This window comes from Nicotiana attenuata, unplaced genomic scaffold (genome assembly GCF_001879085.1).
Source record: "Nicotiana attenuata strain UT unplaced genomic scaffold, NIATTr2, whole genome shotgun sequence".
In the NCBI taxonomy this organism is placed as follows: Eukaryota; Viridiplantae; Streptophyta; class Magnoliopsida; order Solanales; family Solanaceae; genus Nicotiana; species Nicotiana attenuata.
This window is the reverse complement of record NW_017673561.1, coordinates 17,442-25,895: the sequence shown is the minus strand read 5'-3', so window position 1 is coordinate 25,895 and position 8,454 is coordinate 17,442. Positions and strand designations below refer to the sequence as shown.

The window sequence follows — 8,454 nt, the reverse complement described above, 5'->3', positions numbered from 1 at the left end:
GTTTGTGTATATTGATAGTAAATATATTTTATGTTTAGGACTAGGAGAGTTTTTCTTTTCCATATTTGTTAGGACTAGTTTTCCATATTTGTTAGGACTTAGGTTTATTACTTGAGTTGTATAGATATTCTTGTTAATCAATTGAAGAAGGCAAGACTTTCCCTTCAACACTTGGTCATCGTGTGCTTGTGTGTTTGCAGATTCCTTTCATACGTCCCAATAATTTTTTTTCTTTCTTAAATTTTATGTCCAATCAAACACCTTTAAGCGAAAAGACTATAATGTTTACAGTATGAAACAAAATTTATAATTTCTATAATATTTCCTTCACAACGATAATTAATATACAACACAAGTCAATTTTCTTTTTAAAAAAATATAACAAGCAAATTCAGTCTTCTAACAACATTAAAATGCGGTATCTAGGTAAGCACTATTATAAGAACTAGTATTTAGGATGTAATTTCTTTATTGAATAGCTAAAATTGAAATATCAAGAGATAATAACCAAATCAACGGTCCTCTTTAGTCAAAAATCATATAATTTCACTCATTAGAACCCATCACAATGTTCGAATTAAAATATATATAAAAAATAAATAATCTACTATAAAGTCATATTCATATGATATAAAACTAGATTTGAATCTACTTAAGGTTTTTTTTAACAAATCTTATATAAAGCTAGATTGTTCACAAAATGAAACTTAGGAAATAATTTAATTCTTTAAAATTGAATTAAATAACCTTCGAAATAAATAGATAATAATTAGATTCGATATATAATGATCTGATTTGAAATTTACAATCATTTATTAGAACCTATCAGTTTGATTCATATATAATTGAATGGTAGAAAAAGCACTTGATTGCAGACCCAAAATATAAACAATGGCAGAGGCAGCATCATCGACCACGGAGAAAAAGTTTTTGACTCTGAAGTCATCACATGGTGATGAGTTTGAGTTGGAAGAATCCATTGCCATTCAGTCTGTAATAATCAAGAACATGGTCGAAGATGGATGCTCCTCTAGTGTCATCCCGCTGAGCAACGTCGACACAGAAACCCTGATCAAGATCATCGATTACCTGAAGATGCACTCCTCGACTTCTTCAAATGAAGAAGAAATCGAGAACTTCGACAAGGAATTTGTGAGCATTGGCTTCAAAACCATCTTTAAAATCTTAGAAGCTGCAAATTTCCTTGACATCAACAATTTGCTTGAGATGTGCGCTGAAGCGGTGGCTAATAGGATTAAGAACAAGACGCCTGAAGCTGTTTGAAAGATTTTCAATATCACTAGCGACTTGACCCCAGAGGAAGAGGCAGAGATTCGGAATGAGACTCCATGGGACTTTGAAGGGGATCTTGATCACTCCCTTGACTAGTTTACATTTGTGTCTTTACCGTTTTTCGTTCCGTGAGTTTATAGTTTTGTTTATGCCTCTTCTCTTTTGAGCGGAGATCTTGCGGTCTAATAGTTATGGTCATTGAGTTAGAGTGTCTAAATAATGTTTTTTAGATAAATTAAGGGNGATAAATTAAGGGTCGTCTATATATTCAACATACATTTATTATATATGTTTTTTCTTTTTAAATATTTTTCATGCATTATTCTACTTTTCTTTTATTCGATATGTGTCAGGAATATCGTTGTTGACTAGTAGTCTACCCATGAAAGGTGCTAATTCGTCCATTAGGTAATCATTCACTTGAAATCTACTATATTTTTGTAATATCTATAATATTGATAAATTCCCATTAGGTAGAGAAGATATGCTTTCTGAATATTTATAGTGGAAAATAAATAATGGCTAGGATTTGAGTGAAGAAAATAATCCATCTCGTGAGAATCCCTAACACCGATAATTCACGCCCTTGTACTTTCTTATCCAAGCAAATGAAAGCCATAAAAGAAAAACTTTCTCTCATTTTTCTTTCCATAGTTTGCAGTGACACTCAAGAATATCAATTAAATAAAAAACGACACATGAAGATTAATTTGAAACAAACTGATTTCTAAGATTATTCACTTATAATTCTGGTAGGAAAAACCTCTCTTTTAGCGGTTATTATACACCACGAATTCTAATTAGTTGAACAACGATGCCACTACTAAAAAAAGATAGTTTAGCAACTCCAATTGGATGCGGTGCCATTTTGATTTTAGTAGAGAACATGCAATTTAGGTTAGATTTCTCATTTGTTTCTAAGATGAAATTTCAAGAGATAACAATCCTCAATACAGAAGGAACTCTTGCTCATTCAATCCTCCCATCTAGTTGAAGAAAAAGTTAAAACTCTATTTGTTCCGATTTATGTGATGTAACTCAAATTTCGAGAATCAAACTTCTTAATTTAAACCGTGAATTCAACCATAGAATCTCTAAATATTTTAAAATAAAATTTACATATTTAAAAACGACATAAAAAGTAACATGATACTTAACAATTCAAAATAGGGAAAAGGCACAAGTACCTCCCCCACCCCCCCACCCCGAACTAAGAGTATATTTCCAACTACACACCTTATCTTTACGGGGGTCCTGTTATCCCCTTGAGCTATCTCAGAATAAAATTATTTACCCATTAGATGCTTACGTGGCAAAGTGTGTGTATTTCACTCTCGCAAAGAGAGTGAGAAGCAAAAAAATATATTAAAAACTTATTTTTATAGCATTTTCTTGTATCAAAAGTGTATTATTTATAACTTTATTCTTTTCTTGCTTTATTCTCTTCTCTTATCGCTTCGGCTGCCCACCGGAACAGGAAGTCACCGGAGACTTTTTCCGGCATTCTCCTTCTATTTTTCTGCTAATCCTTTTTCTCTCATACACACAAATCACACTCTTAACAAAAAGTTACACATATATAAAGCAAAACAAAGCCAAATCTCAATTGACAGTCGGAAAGGTTTAGTTTTTTCAAGGATTAATCTTCTACCTAATCTGTGTTTACTCTTTTTTCTTGTAAGAGGCGATTAATGATAAATATACTTATTCTTACAAAATCTAACAACAACATTCTTAAATTTGTCTACCTTTTTAGCATTTTTCCGCAACCAAATAGAATATTGAACTATTGAAGAAGGATCGAGATTTAGCTCTTCTACCACGACATCGACAACCAAGGTTAGAAAAACTTAAAAATAAGAAAGAAATAACGAGAGAAGAAAAAGTAAGAGAATGAAAAAGAAAAGCAAAACAAAAGGAAATGTAATAGAGTGAGAAATAAGGTAAAAGGGAAAGAATATGAATAAAAAAATAAAAAAAAAATTATGAAATAACAGGTGGCAGCGGTGTATTCACTGCTTGCCATGAATCTGGTTATCTAATATTAGGGTTGTATTTATTTCATTTTGAGATAGTTCAAGGTGGTAATAGGACTCCCGCAAAGATAAAGTGTGTAGTTAGAGCTGTCAATATGGGCAGGGACGGGCTAGCCCAGCCCGGTCCACGTGGCCTTTAGCAATTGACGGGCTGGGCTGGGCTAGCCCACCATTTTGATGGGCCTTATAATGGTCAGCCCACCTGATCACGCCCAACTCTAGTCCTAAAAAGGATAAGCGGTCGCTGCAAATATAATCCGGTCTAAAAGTCTGGAGTCGAATCCCACAGAGAACTAAGGCTTAGCTGTATCTGTTTAATATCAGTAAGAAGACAAGATTGAACAATTTTCTAAATTATAATGATTGAGATTTATATTTCTAACTGATTAACTAGCAAGTACTACAAAGCGGTAAATTATCAACTAACGAGACAAAGGGTTGGAGACTAAATTAAGGAGATCTAGAGTTATGATTTCCCCAATTGTCGAAATCCTTCTAGCTATGTTCCCTACAATTTTGCCAATGTATTCTCTACCGATTGTGAGTACTTTGGTTGTCGTATTTCTCTCTCGAGCAACTACCACATTTTAAAGATGTATTCTCTCGAACTACACTAGCTGACATTAATTCACTGCTCACTACGATCGCACCAAGGTTTTGTTATCTCTAATTGTCACGACCCTGGTTCGCCCTCCGTGAACCATCGTGACGGCACCTAGTCTCTACAACTAGGTAAGCCTAAATTGCGGAAAAAGAAACCAAGAACTTGCGGAAGTAAAACAATTTAAAACAGAAATAAGAAATAACTAGTGTATAAATGTGCCGCTCGGCAAACACCATATTTAACTCTCAAAACCAACACATAAATCCAAGACCCGGAAACCCATGAATCACAAGCTAAGAAGTACTACACAGCTCTAACTCCAGAATGTCTAACAAGAACTGAAAATACAGAAGGGCTAATACTAAACATCAAGAATAGAAAGAGACTCCTCGGTCTGCGGACGCGGCAAATATACCTTGAAGTCTCTACAGAAGCGCCTCGCCTCAAGGATGATAAGACTGAGCCATAGTACCTAGATCTGCACATGAAAAACATGCACAGAAGGGGCATGAGTACACCACAGCGGTACTCAGTAAGTGCCAAGCCTAACTTCGGTCGGTTAGTGACGAGGAAGGTTAGGGCCCTACTGAGATTAAATAAATATTAAAGTGACAGGATAAGATAAGTAGTGCAATTGAGAATCTACAGCAAGAGTCTATACAGGATAATAAAAGTACAATAACGGAAACAGAGGTAAAGGCAAACCACAAGGAACTACCACTCATAGCAAGGATGATAACCGGGGACCTCTTGGTATCCCGAGGATCTCTTGGTATCCTCAAAATATGCTAGGGATCTCTTGGTATCCCGAGGATCTCTTGGTATCCTCAATATATGCTAGGGATCTCCTGGTATCCCGAAAATCTCTTGGTATCCTCAATATATGCTAGGGATCTTCTGGTATCCCGAGGATCTCTTGGTATCCTCAATACATGGTGGGGATCTCTTGGTATCCTCAATATATGCTGGGGATCTCTTGGTATCCCGAGGATCTCTTGGTATCCTCAATATACGTGCTAGGGATCTCTTGGTATCCCGCACCTGCGTCCAGATCATAAATACGTACAGGGGATCTCCCGGGATGCCGTCCCGTAGTCCCAAATTAAAAACGCACAGCAGCAACACAAGAATACTCAATAAATGCTAAATTTCGCACTAAGTAAACAGATAATTCTAGCATAACATGCTCCACGTAATGCAATTAAGGCAATTTAAACAAATAGGCAATTAAGTCTACTAAACATGCTTTTCTAAACTAACAACAGGCTAAATACGCAAGTAGAATAAAATAGGAGAAGGAACTCAATTGAAATACTTAAAGAAAAACCGGATTTCCAACAATAAGCTCAAGTACGCGCTCGTCACCTCACGTACAAGGCATTTCAGTTATCAAATATATCATATCCTAAGGGGAAGGACCCCCACACAAGGTTAGGCAAGCCACTTACCTCGAACCGGCTCAAAATCAACCCGATACCACGTCTTTGACACGATTACTCGACTCCAAATGGCCTAAATCTATTCAATTCAATTACATATCATAAATAACACTTCAAGTAACTGATTCTACAATTAAATTCTAAGCGAATATGCGAAATTAGGTAAAATGACCAAAATGCCCCTCAGGCCCACGTCTCAGAATCGGGTAAAATTTACATTTTCGAAGTCCTCATACTCTCGCGAGTCTATGCATAACAAGAACACAAAAATCGGAGTTCAATTGACCCCTCAAATTCTCATTTAAAGTCTCTTAATTCCCAAGCCCTAATTCTTCAACTGTTGGTCTAAATTCCACGAATTACTAGGTAGATTTCACATTAGAAACGAGTTTTAAGACCAAGAATCTTACCTCCAAGCGTTTCCCCTCGAATCCTTCTTCTGTCCCCTTCAAATAGCTCCAAAAACGATTAGAAATGGTGGAAATAAACCCCCAAGTCGCGGAACCTCTTTTAAAATAAAGCCCAGCAGTTTCCGCATCTGCGGAAAATATACCGCATCTACGGTCCCGCTTCTGCGGAAAATATACCGTTGTTGATACCCAATTTTTCCCTACGTATTTTTTTTTCATATACAAAATACTTTCAAAATAACATATATATGCATATATACGCATGCCCAAGTATTTTGGTATTTTTCATAAATTTTAAAGATTTTTAAAATCAATTATTGTCCATTTTAGCAATACAAAAATCAGTAACTATTCCCTAAACTATCAACTTTGGTGAATAGTTAATTTCATTCTCATACTTACACCAAAATATAGTTAAGGTGATTTTTGTATATTTTTATAATTTTATTTGGTATTTTTAAAAGCCAAAATACATACAATTGCAATTTTATCCTATTTTAGGATTAATAGCATTTCTATAATTATAAAATTGGTTCCAGCTTTTTTTTTAATTAACATTTATATATTACTAATTGGTTCAGTGCTTTTAATTTATTTTTAAAATCATTTTACTATTTTTTACAAATAAAAAGGGTAAAGTTGGCTACTTAACATTTAGCCTCATTTCATTTCAATTACAGCCTCTTTTACATTTCAATTTTAACCCTTAATTGACCCAATCTCAACCCCAACCGGACCGGCCCATTTTTTAATCCGACCCAACCCATAACCCAATTCAAACGACCCTACCCGGTTCCCACCTACCCCTTTAGAACTAGGCCGTTGATCGTACAGATCAACGGCCATAATTCCTCCTTACCATTTTAACCCCAAATGACCTACCCTAATCCATCATTCCCCACTTCTCAGCCGCCTCTGAATCCCAAACTCTCTCAAACTCTCAAGCTCTCCGGAACCCTAGCCTCCTCCTACCCCTTTTCAACCGCCTATCACCGGAATCCATGGCTTCTCAGGCCATGGATAGTTGGTACTCACCTACCTTCACCAGTAAGCCATGGTTGTTAGAAGCTTCGAGACCTGACCTCGATGATTCCCTCTCCGATCTTCTCAGACCTTTGATTCCATGGCTTCTCCGGCATGCTCCGGCATATTCAAGACTCAAGAGCCTGATTCCTGACCTCTCCGACTCAAAATCGGACCTTCTTCGAAGCCTTTCTACTTTCTAGGGTTTCTCCGAAACCCTAAGCTATTCGAGGTTCTTTCCATGTCGTTTGCTTAGATCTATGCTGTATCTATGCTTCACTTGACATTTAAAGTGTTTTCCCCAAAAGTTCTTTTCAAAATCGTTCGTCTTCGATTTTAGGGTTTCTGAAAGGATTTTTCCAAAAATCTTTCTGATTTTTCTTCTTCTTTGCTTTATGTGTGTTGTCTATATCATGCTCGTGTGATTTCTTTTGCTACGCTTGTACTGTCTGTCTTCTTTTCTTTTTTCTACTATACATGTTACTCCTATGTTAATCCTGTTATGTTTTCTTTGTTCTTTTACTATATGTGTTTACCGTTGAGATTCTTTGATTTTTGTCTTACTAAACTCTGTTCGTATTCTTTGTAAACATGCTTCATCTTTGTTTAAGTTTGTATCATCTCTTTCTTCTGAACTCTTTTAAGGTTCGAGTTTTCTCAAATATGTTCTTCATGATCTTGAATCAGCTTTCTTACTTTGTTGTTCAAACATGCTCTCATATCTGTTTTGTTGAGGCTCTGAAACAAACCTTTGAGTCTGTTTCAATGGCTTGCTTTCTCACCTTTATGTCTGGTTCAAGTTGAAACCCTAGGATTTTGGGGTTCCCTTTTGCCACTTTGATTTTGTGTTCGAGTTAGGGTTCCACTTTGGGACCATGGACTCTCAGACTCATTGTGAGTCTGCAATTGGATCCGTATCCTCTTGCTTATGATTCTGAACCTTTCAATGCTAGAACTATTTTCTAAGTAACATGGTGATTCTTTTGTTTGATTTGTCTTTATATATGAGAAGTTCTTCTTTCTAAAGGGTTTTTGCCAACTACTAATTGATTTCGAATTCCTTTAATAGTGTTTACTTGATTGTTACTGATTTCCTTTAAATTAAACCTTTCTTTACCCCTTTCCTGACTTGATTCATTCGAGTAAAAGCCTGTAACTTTGATTTTACTAGTTGTCTGATTGGTTCCCTTTCCTTATTTCACACAAACCATGTACCAGTGGGCTGTTGCCTTAAATAACTGCTATGTATTTTACCCTTTATTGTACTGCCTGGAAAATATATTTTTTCAAATCCCTTTCCTTAATTGTTTTATCCGTTTGAAATCAGAATCCCTTAACTAAAGGGAGATTGATTACAATGTTATTTCCTTACCTTGTTCTTACTTGTGTGCTGCACTATAAAAGGGGCTCGACCCTTCAGCACTAAAACAACTTTGAACTTTTGAATCCTAAGTTCAATACTCATACTCTCACACGCATACTCTCAATCACAATACTCTTTCAATTCTCTACTCTCTTCTGAGACTTTTGTACTGCTTTGCTTGCAACTTGGCTTTTCAAGACTGCTGTTTTACTTATTTGTTTTCCCTGAAACTGGTATGTCTCGATTTTGATTTCAGCTTCTTCCCTATGTGTTTTTTTTACAGTCA

At 35.8% G+C, this 8,454-nt stretch overlaps 1 pseudogene; it reads left to right on the top strand.

Annotated features, from left to right (window-relative positions):
- Nucleotides 1-891: 891 nt before the first annotated feature.
- On the top strand, nucleotides 892-1,389 carry LOC109216729 (annotated as a pseudogene).
- Nucleotides 1,390-8,454: the final 7,065 nt, after the last annotated feature.